General features: G+C 37.0%; 2 long non-coding RNA genes across 2 annotated transcripts; both read right to left on the bottom strand.

Moving 5' to 3' along the window:
• Nucleotides 1-206: 206 nt before the first annotated feature.
• On the bottom strand, nucleotides 207-1,249 carry LOC126594309 (uncharacterized). The gene is made up of 4 exons (XR_007613205.1): nucleotides 1,199-1,249; nucleotides 990-1,088; nucleotides 827-906; nucleotides 207-693 (listed from the first exon to the last, which is right to left on the bottom strand). It is a non-coding gene; the product is annotated as an uncharacterized LOC126594309 (long non-coding RNA).
• A 10,540-nt stretch (nucleotides 1,250-11,789) lies between these two features.
• LOC126591992 (uncharacterized) lies at nucleotides 11,790-17,242 on the bottom strand. Its single transcript, XR_007612561.1, has 3 exons — nucleotides 17,161-17,242; nucleotides 16,988-17,072; nucleotides 11,790-12,030 (listed from the first exon to the last, which is right to left on the bottom strand). It is a non-coding gene; the product is annotated as an uncharacterized LOC126591992 (long non-coding RNA).
• Between the last annotated feature and the right edge of the window lie 1,203 nt (nucleotides 17,243-18,445).

Below are 18,445 nucleotides of genomic sequence, written 5' to 3' on the forward strand. Positions count from 1 at the left end.
ACTATTTTGTTGTGCAAACTTTTACACAAGGAACAATTTTTAATTTTCGTAAATTTAAAGATATTAAATTTTAAGTAATTTGTCGTCATTCGACTCATTCTTTTCCTTTCTGTTTGTTTAGAGCGACAAAGGGATTTTGTCGCACAAAGGTTTATATATATATATATATTACTTAATTTTAGAAATAGTTAATATTTAAATTAAACTAATTTCATTATTAAAAAAAGTAATTGAAAGAAAACAAATTTATATCAATTAAAAAATAAAACAAATTCGAATACAATAAAAAAAACTATAAAACAAAGTCGTCGAGGTCAACATCGGGGGGTGCTAGGTCAAGGGGCTGCTGAGATGTCGGGAGGTGCAGCTGGCGACGGGGACTAGAAACCGAACAACCGAAGAACCTCAATGAGCTGCTTCATCCGGCTGTTTTGGGCCATTAACTGCTACTCTAGGCTCGCAACTTGGGCCTTCAGCAAAGCGACCTGTCCCGTGCTCGTGCTAGAGAAGGAGGCAACCGTCTCACGGTGGCAGGCATTCTCCATGCCCTAGTACACCTTCCTTAGCCTAGGACCAAGGGTTTGATTAATGGTGTCTGTCATGATCTGAAGACTCGCATCTGGGTCAGGAACGACGTCCTTCGTTGAGGTGTCCAGGGGAAGCTATGAAGCTGCCTCCTAGAGAACAGCCTGGCTTTTCTCCACGATAAAGACATGTAACAATAAAAACAAAGTAATTAATATTTTATATAGAATATGATTAATAATTTTATAAAATACGAACAATAATAATAGTAATTAAAAACGCGAGAAATGTAAATACTTACATGGATCTGCTCTGTAGCTCATTGCCAGGCCGCACGTACACCTCCTTTAACATGTCAATCTCCAGAAAACTTCGACCCCGCTTCAATTAAAAAATATTAATAGGTAATTTTGTGAGTTTTAAAGATTAAAATATATAAAAAATTAAAAATAAAATATGTTTACCTGGCGTTGCTCCTCCATCCTATAGGAGAAGCTTCGCGAGCCTGAGTGGTGGAGAATTTTCTTCTTTGACCTATTTATTGTGTTGGCCTTCGCTCTTTTCTATTCAGCAAAACAATATTAGCGCGTATATTAATAAAAAAAAATTGAAACCAAATTAAATTATATTAAAATAATACTAATTAAAGTAAGAGAAGAAATAATTTATTTACCAAGTATTTTTCGTCTTGAAAATGCATGCATAGCCATGCCTAATCTTCAGGACGGTTCACTAGCTCCTTCAGGCACCCAACCGCTAGAGCAACCTCCAGATCCTTGTATTTCTCGTAATGCTTGTGGAAGTTGCTCTTCCACTGAGTGAACCAGCCAGAAAGCTCGTGGATGTATTTGCTCTGGTCAGCATTGAGGTCTTAAAGATAATAGTGATGTTACAAAGTTCCTAAACAAGTTAAAATATTTTATTGTTAACTAGTTTATTAAAAAATTAATATTCGAACTTCAAAAAACTTACCGATAACTCATGAAGAACCCCAACCTTGACCTCCGTCGAGATGGCTTTCCAAGACTTCCACTAGAAGGAACAATGGCTCTAACAATGGAGCCAATGTCGTCCATCAAGGCACTATGCAACTCCTTCGTGGTATCCGCCTAATGACGAGGATCCCATGTGATCTTGATGAGATCGTTCGTCATGCAAGTAACTTTTGCAGTCTTCATTAGTTTGCATGGGATCCTAGTGTGTTTTTTTGTACTGCAAAATTAAAAAAAAAATGAAGTTAGAACACACCCAAAATTCAACCAAAAATTCGGCATAACTTCCCCTAGAACTATAACATATCCCAAACCTTGCAAACAATAAAAATAACACATTCAACCAACAATTCACACATATACGTAGGGCTGGAAAAAAATCCCAAAAATCCCAAACCAAACCGAAAAAATCCCGATCCCAAACCAAAAAAATCCCAAACCAAAATTCCCGAAATTTTCGGGATATAATCCCAAACCAAACTGAAAGTTTCGGTATGGGATTCGGTTTTGCATTTCATTTTTTTCGGTATTCCCATACCGAACCGAAAAAAAAAAATATATATATATATTATTTTTTAATTATAAGAAATTTATTTGAACCGTTCATTGTTTTAGATTTAATCTGTGCCATTGATTTGTTTTAGGTCAGATCCCATTTCACAGTTCCATTCCCATAGTTTTCGTATGCTACCTTCTTTCCGTCTCTGTTGTAATCTGGGTGGTGGATAGAAGTTTTTTTATGAGTGCAAGCTTCTTTCATGAGATAAGGAAGAAATTACAGTTGTTGAAAGGAGGTACATCAATGCCATGATATTTCAGAGTTCCATCTTGCCTTCCTCGTATGATTTATTAGAACCAAATGTTTCCTTCACTGCTGTTACCAAATGTTTCCTTCACTACCGTTAGGACTTTGCATTAATAATATATTGTTCCTCTTAGATAATGTGTGTTTGTTTACAATGTAAACTTTACATATCTAAAAGCTTAATATTTTATCTTTTTTTGTTTTCTTCCTCTGAATCTACATTGTTTTAATTGTGGATCATCCAACGATCTATTAATTATTCCAGAAGTTTCCAATCCTTTTTTTTTTTTGTGGTTAAAAATGTAGTGATCGTACTGAATTAACTAATATTGCAGAAACCTTCTTGGGGAATATTTGGCCACCCTGAACACGAAGGAGCTTGAGCATCAACTGGAGACTGGCAGTGGGCAGATTGTTACTTTGGTTATATGTTAGCAGCATGCATGCATATGAAACTATGTCAAATTGGGTCCAAAAGCCCAAAACCATTTCGGGATTCCCGATTTGTCCCGAAATCCCGAAATTATTTCGGGATTCCCGAAAATTGGGATTCCCGAAAATTTGGTTTGGGATCGGTATTGAAATTGGGATTCCCAAAAATTTCGGTTTGGGAATCGGGACAAGGGTTTCGGTATGGATCCCATACCGAACCACCCCTACATATACAGAGTATTTTACAGTTCACATGACAATCTTTAAATTAAAAAAAAATGAAAATTAGAGATTGATTACCTGTTTGGGAGGACTCACCGTCCACGGTCAAAGCTGATGTGGACTGGTCCTGTCACATCCCGACCTAGGGTCCACCACATCCCGAGCCCACTTCACCACCGTAGCACGATATTGTCCGCTTTGGGCCCCGACTATGCCCTCACGGTTTTGTTTCTGGGAACTCACATGAGAACACCCATCATGGGAGTGCTCTCACACGTTACTCGCTTAACTTCGGAGTTCCAATGGAATCTGAAACCAGTGAGCTCCTAAAAAGCCTCATCCTAGGTAGGGATGGAAATATACATATAAGGATCACTCCCTTGGGCGATGTGGGATCTTACAATCCACCCCTCTTATGGGGCCCGACGTCCTCGTCGGCACACCACGGCTAGGGTTAGGCTCTGATACCAATCTATCACATCCTAGGCTTGCTCCACCACCATAGCACGATATTGTCTGCTTTGGGCCCCGACCACGCCCTAACGGTTTTGTTTATGGGAACTCACACGAGAACTTCCTAGTGGGTCACCCATCATGGGAGTGCTCTCGTGTGCTACTTGCTCAACTTCCGAGTTCCGATGAACTCCAAAGCCAGTGAGCTCCCAAAAGGCCTCGTACCGGTGACGGGTCCACTGTCGAGAGAGTCGTGGCTGGAGTAATAGGAAGGGGTTGGTGTCAGAGAGGTCCTACTAACTGGCTGATGTGGCCTGATCAACTGCGACATTTACAAAAGCAATTAGACGACAAACATTAATAAATTAACCCTAAACTAAATTTTTATTTCTAAATTATTAAATTAACCATAAAACTAAATATTGAATCCTAAATTTATGAAATTAACCCTATAACTAAAATCTTAAGCCTAAAATTATGAAATTAGCCCTAAAACTAAAACTAAATCCTTAATCTTAATTATTTCAAAATAACCCTAAAACTAAAATCCTAATCCTAAAAGTATTATATTAACCTAAAACTAAAATGTTATTCCTAAATTTATTAATTAAACCTAAAACTAAAATCTAATTCCTGAATTTTTCAAATTAACCCTAAATTAAAAATGTTAATCCCAAATTTATTATATTAACACTAACACTAAAATGTTAATCCTAAATTTTTGAAATTAACACTAAAACTAAAATCTTAATCCTAAATTTATTAAATTAAGCCTAAAACTAAAATCTTAATCCTAATTTATTAAATAAATCTAAATTCCTAAACCTAGAATTAAAAAATTAACAAGTAGCTAATTAAAATTATTTCATAGAAATTAAAAAAGCAAAACAAAATGAAAAAAAAAATTAAAATTCAACCTTAACTTGGAGCCCAAACCCTAACCTGGAGCCTAAACCCTGACCCAACCCAACCCTAACCCCAAACCCCAACCTGGAGCCCAAACCCAACCCTAACCCCAACACCAACCCCAACCCCAACCCCAACCCCAAACCCAACCTCAACCTCGAGTCCCACCCATCGGTGCCCCCAACCACCCATCCCCAACCCCAACCCCAAAACCTAATCCCTAAATTGTGTAATATCCTAATACCCTAATCACATATCCCCTAACCCCAAAATTGAATAACCAAGTAAAATTAAATGGAAAAAACAATAGAAATTTACCTTTCTGGGGATGCAGCGACAAGACAATTGTGCAGCAACGGAAGCCTCAACTTTTGGGAGAGAGATAGAGAATTTTGGAGAGAGAGGTGATAGAGAGGTACGAGAGAGAGTCCAATGAGGGAGAGAGAGAGAGAGAGATAGAGAAGACACTTTGAGTTTTGTAGAAATGGAAGAAAGAGGGTTCTCTGGAAGAGTAATACGATGCACTTTGCATGACGAAGGTCTTCGTCGGACAGTTAATGAAAATTTAAAAAAAAAAACCACCTCTTAAGTAGAAAACCCCTACACAAGACAAATAGTGAAAATATCGTCGCACAAAGGTAGGAAATTAATTTAAATGCTTGAAACAATTTGTGCAACGAAGGTTTAACCTCAGTCGCACGAAAATGACTTGTGAGACGACTGTATCACCCTTTGTCCCACAACTTCCAAATTATTACAAGGCACCCAATTTTTAATTTAAATTTGAAACATATTGCGTGACGAACGTGCTAACTTTGTAGTGCAAAAGTTGATAGCGCGATGAAAAATGTCATTATCATCGCGCAAGTTCAAATTTTTTTTTTAACATGCACCCATTTTTGGGGCTTGTAAAAAATATTAAGAACTGTGCAACAAAGATATAATGTTCGTCTCACAAAGAGTCATTGCGCGGTGAAAGTTGCTTCTGTGTCGCGTGTAATTGATTTGCAAGATGAAGTTTATATGTTCGTCACACAAGTTATATTAATTTTTTTCTCTTTTTTCCTAATTTTTTTCGGAATTGTAATAAATTCAACAACATGTACATACAAAATAAAGTAGAATAACTAAATTATAATTTTTTTTCATGAATTTACATTAATTCTTGTCAAAATTATCATCAAATTATCACTATCGTCACTGTCATCATCTTCGGTATCCCATTCCTCCTCGTAGGTTGGTACATCACCATCGTCATTCCAGCCCTCAGGTGGATTGTATCTTGGCAGATCACAGAGGTCAATTGTAATTGACTCTATTGGTATTTCAATTTTAGCAACTACAACTACCTGAAATGGTTCTTGGATAATATTTGTATCCTAGAATGTTTCTGCACCAATTTCTGTTGAAGTTTCGAGCTGTTAGTTAGCATAGTTATCGTTGTTGTCACCATCATCAGCATCTCATTCTGGAATATCATACACCCTTATGTGAGCAATCTTATGAACAACTTTCCTTCCCCTCCTGGCCTTTAGGTTGTTAAGGTGGAAAATTTGTTTAGCCATAGTTGCCAAAATGTACGACTTATCATTGTACCAATATCGGTTAGTGTTGACCGATAGTAGACCATCGTCTCGCTTCATGGTCTCACTCATACGTGGGTTAGTATCAAACCAACATTTAAAAAAGGATCACTTGGCAGCGATCTTTATACAGCAATTGCACAACACTTGTTAGTTTGTCATAGAACTTAACGTTTGCAATATCTCTTGCACCTGGGATGTACCCTGCTATTCTGAGTATAGAGCTTGTCATCGCGATCAACCCCCAAGAACTTAATGTTGTTTACATGACAACCTGAATATAATTTCGCGCTTCGGGGTCCGATAGCCATGTTGTATAATTCCTCATTGTAAGTTGGTGAATTCACTTCTTTAATTTATTCACCTAATTAATTAGAAACAGTATATGACATGTCAGTTTGACCAAATATGGATATGACTGAGATGGAATTACAATTATGGAAGTAACCTAAGCCACATACAACTTACTTGTTCGCAAAACCAATGAGGAAACAATTGACCGTGCTTCTGGGCATATAAATGCAAAAGATATTCTTGCTTCATCAACTCTTCATACTCATCCAAGTATGTTATTATCTCATCATAGTTGTTCAGTACGAACCAATGTGCTAGCTCCATGTCCATTTGGGTAAAAGAGTAGCCTCGAACTGTTTCACCAAAGGGTCGTGCAACTTGGGCGAAAATGAAAAATTTTTCCGTCGCACCTTTTTTATTATTCCACTATGGATGGTTGAACGCTGCCTCAATGTTGTTTAGGTACATACCACAGAACGTAAGGGACTCAAATGCCACCAAACCTCCATAATTGATCATTTGGGCTTCGCTCTGTTATGTATGCTTTTATTTAATTCACCAAGGAGTTTGCATAATTCAATGTTATTATTGAAATTACTCTAACTCGTCAAGTAATGAAGAATTAATAAATTACTATAGATGAAGTACCTTTCAATTGAATACATCCATTGAGAGTTGACGGGTCCGGCAAGCATTGCCTCATTCGACAAGTGAATCATGACATGGATCATGCTTATGAACAAAGCTAAAGGAAATATTTGTTCAAACTTGTATAGGACTTGAACAATGTCATCGTGCAATTGTCAAACATCGGACTTTCACAACGACCTTGTACATAATTATGAAACAAAATCGACTTCACCACATCTTTGGGCAAGGGGTATCGAATACCAACGGGGAGAAGGCGTTGCAGTATGACATGATAATCATGACTTTTGAGTCCAGAAAATTTGTCGTTATCCACGTTTGCACAATGAACCCTTAACATCATTCATGTTGATTCGCTTCCACCTATCATTATGTGCTTTTATGACACATGTATAAGTAATCTTTGACTTTTTTTCCCAGTCCCTTCTCCCTCAAACCCCTGACTCGGACCACCAGCATAATCGACCATAGTATTAACTGGGATGAGGGGTTTGGAGCAAAACAAAAACAAGGGGAAATAGAAGAATTTGGGGAAAACGATGTGAGAAAAAAGAGGGAGAGAATCTGTCAATATATAGAACCAGGGAACCTTTTCGTAACACAAAGGCCGTAGTAAATGCCTTCCCATAAACGTTCAATTTGCCATTTTTAGGCATAGAGTAATATAAAATTCGTCGCGCAAAATCGCAGTAATGATATTGCCAGATATACTCAACTACCCTTTTCAGAGCCTTTTTGCACGAAGATGTATCTTCACGCAAGATTGAAAAATTGTCGTTTTGCAAATTCTTGTACAACAACTGCAGTTTTCGTCGTGCAATCATTTGTTTTTTATTTTTGATTAATAACTATTTATTTTCGTTCATTCTTTTATTTATTGTTAATCATGTAAAAAATTAATAAAAAATGTAATAAATCACACCCAAATAAATCAATAAATTAATTTATTAAAACATTCATTCCTACTTAAATACTATAAATAATTATCACAATACCATTTATTTAATTAAAGCATTTATGCATACTTTTTTCTTGACAAAAACATTCATGCATATTTAATTAATATAAATATTTATTACAATGCCATTGCATACAACAAAAACATTAACAACATATTTAAAATTACGGTTCATAAATAAAAACTTAAAACTCCAATGTCATTCTTTATTTTACCATAAAATAAGGGGTAAACTACATTCTACCCCCTCAAGTATGGGTGTAATTCAACCTCATATAACATCTTTAAAACATTTCAATTCCATACATTTATTATTATTTATTTCAATTTCATACACCTGTTAAAAAATATGTTAGTTTCTCTGTTATATGCCCACATGGATGTCATGTGTCCCACAATACAAGTGCCATGTAGATAAAAAATTTAAAAAATCATTAAAAAAGTGTGGTAAAGATAATTATATTTTACAACCAAAAAAACAAGAAAATGACTCTGAAATGCATCATAATCCATGACTAGATTTCGATGCAGCTCCAATGCCTCGCCCTGCTAACCCTCTCTTCGATGGTGACCCCAGCCCAGTCCTCTTCAATTTGGATGAATCCAACCCCCAAATTTACTGAATCCAACCCAACCCCTTGTTAGAGTTTTGAGACTCTTGTCCCACATTGGAGAAAACAAGATTCCCAATGTCCTTTATATATGTTTTGTCCTTTACAATATTTGTTAGATGTTGGACCACTTGGAATGAGAATTGAGGCTTGGGCCACCGTTTGTGTGAATTGGGCTTGATGATTATACCATAATATTAATATTAATTAATATTAATTAATCAAGACAAGGCACTTCGGGCCTAATAATTAAAATTAATCTGATCAATTAGTTTTAATTTTCGAATTAAGTTTTTAATTAAAATTAATTCAAAACGTTTTGATTAAAGACACAACTCTTTGGAAAGAGTTGTATAGCTTCAGATACATCCAAAAGGTATTTGAAGAGGTATGAAAGAGCCTATATAATTGGAGTCCTCAGTTCCATTCCAATCATCTTTTCTTCTTCCTTTCTTCCGTACAAACTTCCAGAGAGAGTAAACACACAAAGCAATTCGCTAGAATTCTATAATCCAGTGCGGGTTGTAGGATTAGGTAGTTGTATCCTGGTCGAGCAGACGTTATAGAACCACAAGCACAAGAGTGAGACGGAATTACTGTTCGAAGGACATAGCTTTTACGCTAGCCTCTACCTTCTGTAATCAAGTTAGTATTGTTGATATTCTTATATTAATCTTTGTATTTATTGTATACCTTTCATTCTGTACAGCAAGTACTTTTTGTGAAATAAATTTGTGAATTTCAAGTTCTGTTTATTTATGTTATATTGTTTATTTCTGAATTGTTCTCCAACACCCCTAAATTCACTAAATTCACATTTCAAATTGTGAGTTCACCTCTGTTGCGCTCTCTGCATGAACAACCACCAGATTCCTCAAACGAAGTTTGGGAGTTCACCTCTGTTCTACTCTTTTCTTAAACCACTGTCACTAGATTCTTCATCGACCTCTGCTGCATTCTACCCAACAAATCGTCACGTGAAAATCACTGCACCTTCAATTCTACCCAAACCTGCATCACCATCACTTATTGCTGCCCGCACCACCCTGCCCTTCTCGCGATTTGGCGAAACCACCACTACACATAGCACCACCATTCTGATTTACACGGAGAGTTAGGTGATAAGTGAATTTTATATTATATATTTAACCCTATTCTTAGTATATTTTGGTTAATATTTTGGAAGAATTTTGATACTTTGAATTGTATTTTCAATATAGGACTTTCGACTTCCTCTGGAGCAAAACGTGGTCAAATGGACGAATTTTGAAGTAATTCTAGTTAGAAGACGTTCATGAGTCACTTAGCTTGGTCGTATCAAAATTTGGGATTTTTCCATCAAGCGGTTATTTTCTGGCGATAAAATAAAGGAGCGATGCGCGGTGCTGGAAAATGACGTTTCTGGGCTTAAATTGCATTTTTGGAGCCCAAGATGACCTCGGATGGTTTCGTGGCCTTCTAGAGATGTGTTCGGAAGGTCCTTATCTTTAAAAAAAGCTGTCTTGGGCCGGATTTGGAGGAGATCTGAGGATAAAACGTGGCTGGACAAGTACTTGGCAGATTCTCCTAGTTTAATTAGGGTTTTATTTTCTAAGATATTTTATTATTTTTCTTAGTTTCCTAGTTGGAATAAAAAACCTATGTCTTAGGGTTAGTGAGGGCTGAGCAAATATATTGCTTTGGCCATCTACAATTTTTCTCTACGCTTATTATTATTCAACTTCAGAGACAAAGAACTTGGCTAGGGTTCTTTAAGATTTTCTACTTTAAGGTGTTTTCATCCCTTTTCTTCGTAATAATATTTTCTATGATTTCAATTATGAATATGCATAACTAATTCCGTTTGCTAGGACGAAACCTTGAGCCTTAGCATGAATATGTAATTTTTATTTAATTGCTTATGATTGATTGCATGCGCACTTTGAATTATTGATCACTGTTTTAAACTATCTAATTATCTTGATGATTTGCCACCATTAGGATGTTTAGACAAGTAATTGGATGCAATTCAGTCGGAATATCACCGGAGGATTAAGTATTGCTTCTTGTGATTAATAATTGTAATTCCATCTAAGGCGAATATCACATTCTTAGGGGTTGCATGGTTCTTCAAAAGGTTTTCATAAAACTTAATGAGTCTTGCATGTTTATATTTGATCTGAATATCATTGACGGATTGCATGTTAGATATACGTTCTTACTTGAATATCACGAGGAGAATATATATTAGGAAAACCTAACCTTCGAAGTAGCATGTGTAAATCGTAAGTAATTGGTAGAAATTCATAGGATTGCTAGGTGATGGTGGAACCCTAGTGCCTTTATAAATTGGTATTTAAAACTCTTTTCTTCGATTATTTTAGTTTTTGTTTAAAATTCGTTTTTTAATATTACCCATTCTCGAACTCTCTTTTCTCAAGTTTTAATTCTAAGTATTTAATTAGGAATTGTTTCTACACAAATTATCCAAATAGTCCTTGAGGAAAATGACCTTGCATGAGCATCTATACTACAATATCCTTGTATTCTTGCAAGTATTTCTTGTGATTTTGACCCTATTTGCATAGACGTTAAAAATCCTATCAAGAAATTGGCGCCGCTGCCGGGGACTATTTTAGATAATTTTTGTTTAAACTTTTTCTGATTATTTTTTTTATATATTATTTTTCGTCAAAAAAAAATCAATTTATTTTAACGCTTTTGTGTTATTGCAGATTCTGTAAACTGCATGGTCCAGACCAGATCAGGAACTACCCAGATTGCATAGTTTGATCCAGAACCCGAACGCACACTGCATAGACAGAGGAGAGAAAATAATTTGGTTTGGGACGGTGAACTGCAAGGCACATTTCTGCAGGAATTGTTTGCTGGTTCTGTGGACAGTAAAATCACAATGGCGTTGCAATTGCCTGCTGCAGGCAGGCCACTCAGAGAATCATTGGCTGCCCGAGCTAATGATGTTCCTAATTGTATTGTATATCCTGCCCATGAAGATGGCGATTCATTTGAGATCAAGCCCCATATGCTTGAAATTTTACCTACTTTTCGTGGGATGCCTAACGAGGATGCGAATTTATATGTTGCAAAATTTATCGTGGGATGCAAAAATATCTTGATCAGGGGTTTTTCTGCCGAGGCTATTAAGTTACGTCTTTTTCCTTTTACTTTGAAGGATAAGGCTGAAACTTGGTTGTTCACTCTACCAGCTAATAGCATTACTACTTGGCAACAATTGCATACAAGATTCCTGAACAAATATTATCCGGCATCCAAGACATTGAATTACAAGCGGAAGATTATGACATTACTCAAAAGCCAAACGAAGAATTTCATGAAGCGTGGGAGAGATATAAAAAGATGTATATAAAATGTCCACATGTTAATATTGATCCAGATACACAAATGAATATTTTCTTTGTTGGGCTTAATCCTACATCCAAAAGCCATGTTAATGCATCAGCTGGGGGTTCATTGTCAAATAAATCTGCAAGAGAAGCATTTGAATTATTTGATACAATGGCTACAGAATCTCAACAATGGGCAGCAGAACATTCACAGAAAATGGGCATTTTTGAGTTATCAGCAGGTTCTCCTAATATGTCTGCACAAATGGAAAAAATGGAGAAGAAAATTGATGCCAAGTTTGATATTATTCTACAATAGATAGCAAATTCTACACAGCAGCAGCCACCTGCAGCAACAATTTGCACTATCTGCAGCATGGCTACACACAACATATTGGGCTGTCCACATAAAGACTCTTACCCAGAGCTTGTGGAGCAACATGTTAATATGATGAACATCTATCAAAGGCCTAGGAATGATGCATATGCAACTCATTACAATCCAGGATGGAGGGATCATCCTAATTTCAGATGGGGTGATAATTAGAATAATTCAAAACCATTCCAGCATGTACAAAAACCTTTTGTGCCATCAAAACCATCCTTGGAAGATCAACTTTCTAAACTGGCAGCTACAACACAAACATTCATGGAAGGCAGCAATCAAAGAATTCAAAATGTTGAAACATCAATTAAAAGTTTGGAGCAACAATTTGGGCAGCTAGCTGCACAGATTTCAGACAGAGAAAAAGGAAAATTTCCTAGTCAAACAGTGCCTAATCCAAGAGGACATGAAGACTGCAATGTTGTTCGGACTTTACGGTGTGGAAAAAGTTATGATAATCGTGCAATTTGTAGTGAACAGAATCTGCCTGCAGTGCCAATTACTGCAGAATCTGAAATGCCAGCAGCAGAACCTGACAAATCTGCAGAAAAACAGAATCTACACAGTACAGAAACAGTCCCAAAACAGATTTCCCAGCGTGTTTATGACCCTCCACTGCCTTACCCTGAACGTGTAATTCCTAAAGCAAGAGATCAGCAACTCAAAGATTTTATGCAGACATTATCCAAGGTTCAAATCAACATTCCATTGCTGGATGCAATCAAGAAAATACCATCATATGCCAAATTTCTAAAAGAGGTTTGCAGCAGCAAAAAGAAGCTTGCAGATTTGGACAAAGTTGTTTTGACAGAACAGTGCAGTGCAGTTTTCCTACACAAACTACCACCTAAAAAAAAAGATCCAGGGAGTTTTAATATTTCTTGTACTATTGGAAATTCTGATTTTAAAAGTGCTTTAATTGATTTGGGTGCTAGTATTAATTTGATGCATTTTTCTATTTTTCAATGATTGGGACAAGGAGATTTAAAGCCTACATCAATTATACTTCAACTAGCTGACCGTTCAATTACTTATCCGAGAGGTGTTATTGAAGATCTTATTATTAAGGTTGACAATCTTTATCTCCCGGCGGATTTTGTGGTTTTAGACATGGATGAGGACCTTCAAACACCTATCATTTTGGGGAGGCTGTTTATGGCAACAGCTAGGACTTTAATTGATATGGAAACTAGAACACTAACTTTACGAGTTCAAGACCAGTCTGTGGTATTTAATTTGTTTGAGGCAACAAAACGTCCTGCTGAACAGCAAGATTGTATGCACATTGATGTGTTAGACAGTATGGTTCAAGATAATTTTTATGCCCGTTCAAATACAGATCAGTTGCTGCACGTTTTACAAGGGGAAATTGGGACAGATTCTGCAGATGAAGGTGTTCTTGAGTACATTCACGCATTAGACAGTCTGTCCACACAATTCCCAAGGTTTAGAAATGTTTACGAGAGCTTAGGGGAGCCAAAACAGCCCCTTAAGCCGTCCAGACAACAGCCACCAAAATTGGAGCTGAAGCCCTTACCAGAACATTTAAAATATGCACATTTATGGGCTGCAGAAACGCTGCCAGTTATAGTTGCAACTGATTTAACTCCCACAGAGGAAGATAAATTGCTTCGTGTTTTGAGGAAATATCAAGATGCACTAGGATGGACAATTGCCGACATCAAGGGTATTAGCCCAGCAATCTGTATGCACAGAATTTTAATGGAAGACGACGTAAAGCCAACAGTTGATGCTCAACGCCGCCTTAACCCAATTATGAAAGAGGTGGTCAGAACAGAGGTTATGAAATTACTTAATACAGGTATGATTTATCCTATTTCAGACAGTAAATGGGTGAGTCCTACACAGGTTGTTCCTAAACGTACTGGCATGACAGTAGTTAAAAATGACAACAATGAGCTTATTCATATGCGCTTAACTACAGGCTGGCGTATGTGTGTGGATTATAGGAAGCCAAATGCAGGTACACGAAAAGACCATTTTCCTTTACCGTTTACTGACCAAATGTTAGAAAGATTGGCTGGCAGGGCTTTTTATTGTTTCTTGGATGGCTATTCTGGGTACAATCAGATTCCAATTGCACCAGAGGATCAAGAGAAGACAACATTTACATGCCCATTTGGGACATTTGCCTATCGGAGGATGCCATTTGGATTATGCAATGCACCCGCCACTTTTCAGCGTTGTATGATGAGTATCTTTTCTGGCTTGGTTGAAAGAATTATGGAAGTTTTTATGGATGATTTTTTTGTGTTTGGAGATTCATTTGATCAGTGCCTACATAATTTGTCATTAATTCTTGAGAGATGTCAAGAAACAAATTTAGTGCTGAATTGGGAAAAGTGTCATTTTATGGTGAAACAGGGAATTGTTTTAGGTCATTCAATTTCTAGCAAAGGCATTGAAGTTGACAAAGCTAAAATTGATGTGATTGCAAGGTTGCCACCCCCTACATCAGTAAAAGGTGTTAGATCGTTTTTGGGACATGCAGGATTTTATCGTCGGTTCATCAAGGATTTCTCCAAGATCAGCCGACTTTTGTGCAATTTATTGGCTAAAGATGCACCATTTAATTTCGATGAGGCTTGCTTAGAAGCGTTCAACAAGTTGAAATCACTCCTAACCTCGGCACCCATCATTGCTGCACCAGATTGGGGTTTACCATTTGAATTAATGTGTGATGCTTCTGATTATGCTATTGGGGCAGTTTTAGGACAACGGAAAGACAAGCTTCCGCATGTCATTTATTATGCAAGTCGTACACTCAATGATGCACAACTTAACTATGCTACCACAGAGAAAGAATTGTTGGCAGTTGTGTTTGCCTTAGAGAAGTTTCGGTTTTATTTGGTTGGGGCTAAGATAATTGTTTATACTGATCATGCTGCATTAAAATACTTGTTGTCTAAAAAGGATGCAAAGCCTAGGTTGATTCGATGGGTTCTTTTACTCCAAGAATTTGACTTAGAGATTAAAGACAAGAAAGGCAGTGAAAATGTGGTGGCTGACCATTTATCCAGATTAATTATTCCAGCAGCTAAGGAGGCAGAGTCTCTACCATTGAGTGAGAGTTTTCCAGATGAGCAGCTCTTTGCTGCCCAAATTAATACACCCTGATTTGTTGATCTTGTTAATTATTTGGCTACCGGTGTTGTGCATCCCGATTTTTCATTTCAGCAGAAAAAGAAGTTTTTTTTCTGATGTCAAGCATTATTTCTGGGATGAACCATACTTATATAAGTATTGTCCCGACCAGATTATTCGCAGGTGCATTCCTGAGGTTGAACAAGATAGTGTTTTGCATTTTGCTCATCAGTATGCATGTGGGGGCCATTTTGGACAGAAAAGAACAGCAGAGAAAATTCTGCAAAGTGGGTTGTTTTGGCCTACATTATTTAAAGATGCAAATAATTGGTGCAGAGCTTGTGACAGTTGTCAAAGAGTTGGCAACCAATCCAAGAGTAATGAGATGCCCCAGCAAAGTATTCTAATTGTTGAGTTATTTGATGTTTGGGGTATTGATTTCATGGGACCATTCCCATCATCTCACGGGAATCAGTACATTTTAGTTGCTGTGGAATATGTTTCTAAATGGGTCGAGGCCATTGCAACACCAACTAATCAAGGATCAGTGGTACTGAAATTCCTCCAGGGGGTTATATTTCCACGTTTTGGAATTCCACGTGTGATTCTTAGTGATGGGGGGAAGCATTTTATTAATAAACAGTTTGATGCTTTATTAGCAAAGTATGAGATTACTCATCGCATGGCTACACCCTATCATCCACAGACATCTGGTCAAGTGGAAGTTTCAAACAGAGAATTAAAGCGAATTTTGGAGAAAACAGTTGGCTCTACACGTAAGGATTGGAGTTTAAAATTAAATGACGCGCTGTGGGCTTACAGGACAGCTTTTAAAACCCCAATTGGGATGTCACCATTTAGACTTGTGTATGGGAAAGCATGTCATTTACCTATGGAACTAGAGCACAAGGCGTTTTGGGCCATTAAGGAGCTAAATTTTGCATATGATTCAGCTGGGGAGAAGCGTAAGTTGGAGCTCAATGAGCTCTATGAGATTCGTAATGATGCATATGAAAGTTCAAAAGTCTACAAAGACAAGACTAAGGCATTTCATGACAGTAAAATCCTTCGCAGGGAATTTTACACAGGGAAAAAGGTGTTGTTTTTCAATTCCAGATTAAAGTTGTTTCCAGGCAAACTTAAGTCACGTTGGACAGGGCCATATGTGGTCACTAAAGTTTATTCGCATAGGGCTGTGGAGATAAAAAATGAGGTCACAGGTCATGAATTCAAGGTCAATGGTCACAGGCTCAAACCATACTTGGAATCACCCTATGACACAGCACGCGAGTCATTAACTCTGAGGGATCCAGCGACTTAGCCACCAGATTTCTGTAACGTCTAGCTACAGACCTTAAATAAAGCGCTTATTGGGAGGCAACCCAACTTTCTAACTTTTTCTTTACTTTGTTACGTTTTTCTTTCATTACTTTCAATTTCTAGCTGCATTTAAATTCCTAGCCTGCATTTCCTGTTCCTAAAAAAAAATACAATAAATAAGAAAACAAACTCCATAAAAAAAAACAAACAAAACATTCTTTGCTTTTACTTGTTTTATTTGACCGATAGTATCTTCTACATTTTTATCTCTGATTTCAACACTTGATTTTTATGCAGCCAGCAAACAAGACAAACAAAACTTAATGCACAGAGAGATCATTTTAGACGGAATCATGCATCCAGTAGCAGATCTGTCATACACAAGCAGGGATGTGATGTTATACCTCTCTCTTTTGCTAAGCGGCCATTCTTCAATGTAAGCTCATGGTTTTGTCATCACGTTTCCTTTGCCGATCTGGGGTATTTTCCCTGCAATAGAACAATCAAGTGTATGAGTTCCAGTGGAAACAGGTGTATCAATTTGGGGGTCATCATTGGTGGAGAAATTGTTTTTTACCTCTACATGCCTCAGGTCCGCAATGTCACCTCTGTTGCTGTGTCCTTGTTGCTGTCCCGCATCCAGCTCAAGCACCTTTGTGTCAGTTATATTTTTCCGTTTTTAAGTTAATATTCATAGATTATTTTAAACGTTAGAACAAATGGACATGGTAAAGATTAATCCCACAGTAGAGTCTTTTCTATTTATCGTTACTTAGACACCAATTCACGAATTATACTTTGACAATTGCACATCACACCAACAGGGTTTATGGGGAGTGAGATTGAAACACTTGCTTTTTGTCCAAGTGTATTTTTATTTTTGTTCTAAATAAAGTAAAGTTAGTATGTGTTATAAAGTAATAATTGTCTCACTCGAGGTTCTGCCTAGTAATCGGGCCAGTCCTGCCTAATCAGCAGTGATTCTCGCGTCAAACGGTAGAATTTTGGCATGAGGCAGGGTGGTTAGTTGGTTTCGTAGCCTTTTCTGCTCGGGTGGGGTGTTCCACACCTAATGCCCTAAAGCCCTAGTGGTTTGGGAGTCATTGACCTAAAGCTCGCTACATGGGTTGGATCGAAAGCTTAAGTGAATCGACATTGCACGACCACTACTGTTACTTCAAAAAAAAAAAAAAAAAAGAGAAAAAAAAAATCTATGCGAAGTTAGTGTGTGAAGTATGAATAAAGGGATGAGAGGTAAGAGTTTTGGTCGAGTCTCTTTAACTATGTTGGTTCACTTTACACCAAAGGAAGTTTGTGAATTCTTTTCTAATTGATTCTAAATGGCTTAGACTCTGTGGTGGGATTGGTTGGAACTTTTGAAAAGATGTTCCGATTTTTAACATTTTCTATGGATTCCAACTTGAAAGTGAGAATTTTGTTTTAGCTAAGTTTTAGTTAAGTGTCAAGTTTGTTAGTTTTTATTTTTGTTTTCTAGTCTTGTTTTGCTTGAGGACAAGCAAAAAGCTAAGTTTGGGGGTATTTTGATAAGTGAATTTTATATTATATATTTAACCCTATTCTTAGTATATTTTGGTTAATATTTTGGAAGAATTTTGATAATTTGAATTGTATTTTCAATATAGGACTTTCGACTTCCTCTGGAGCAAAACGTGGTCAAATGGACGAATTTTGGAGTAATTCCAGTTAGAAGACGTTTGTGAGTCACTTAGCTTGGTCGTATCAAAATTTGGGATTTTTTCATCAAACAGTTATTTTCTGGCGATAAAATAAAGGAGCGATGCGCGGTGTTGGAAAATGACGTTTCTGGGCTTAAATTGCATTTTTGGAGCCCAAGATGACCT

Source organism: Malus sylvestris, chromosome 12 (genome assembly GCF_916048215.2).
Source record: "Malus sylvestris chromosome 12, drMalSylv7.2, whole genome shotgun sequence".
Classification (NCBI taxonomy): domain Eukaryota; kingdom Viridiplantae; phylum Streptophyta; class Magnoliopsida; order Rosales; family Rosaceae; genus Malus; species Malus sylvestris.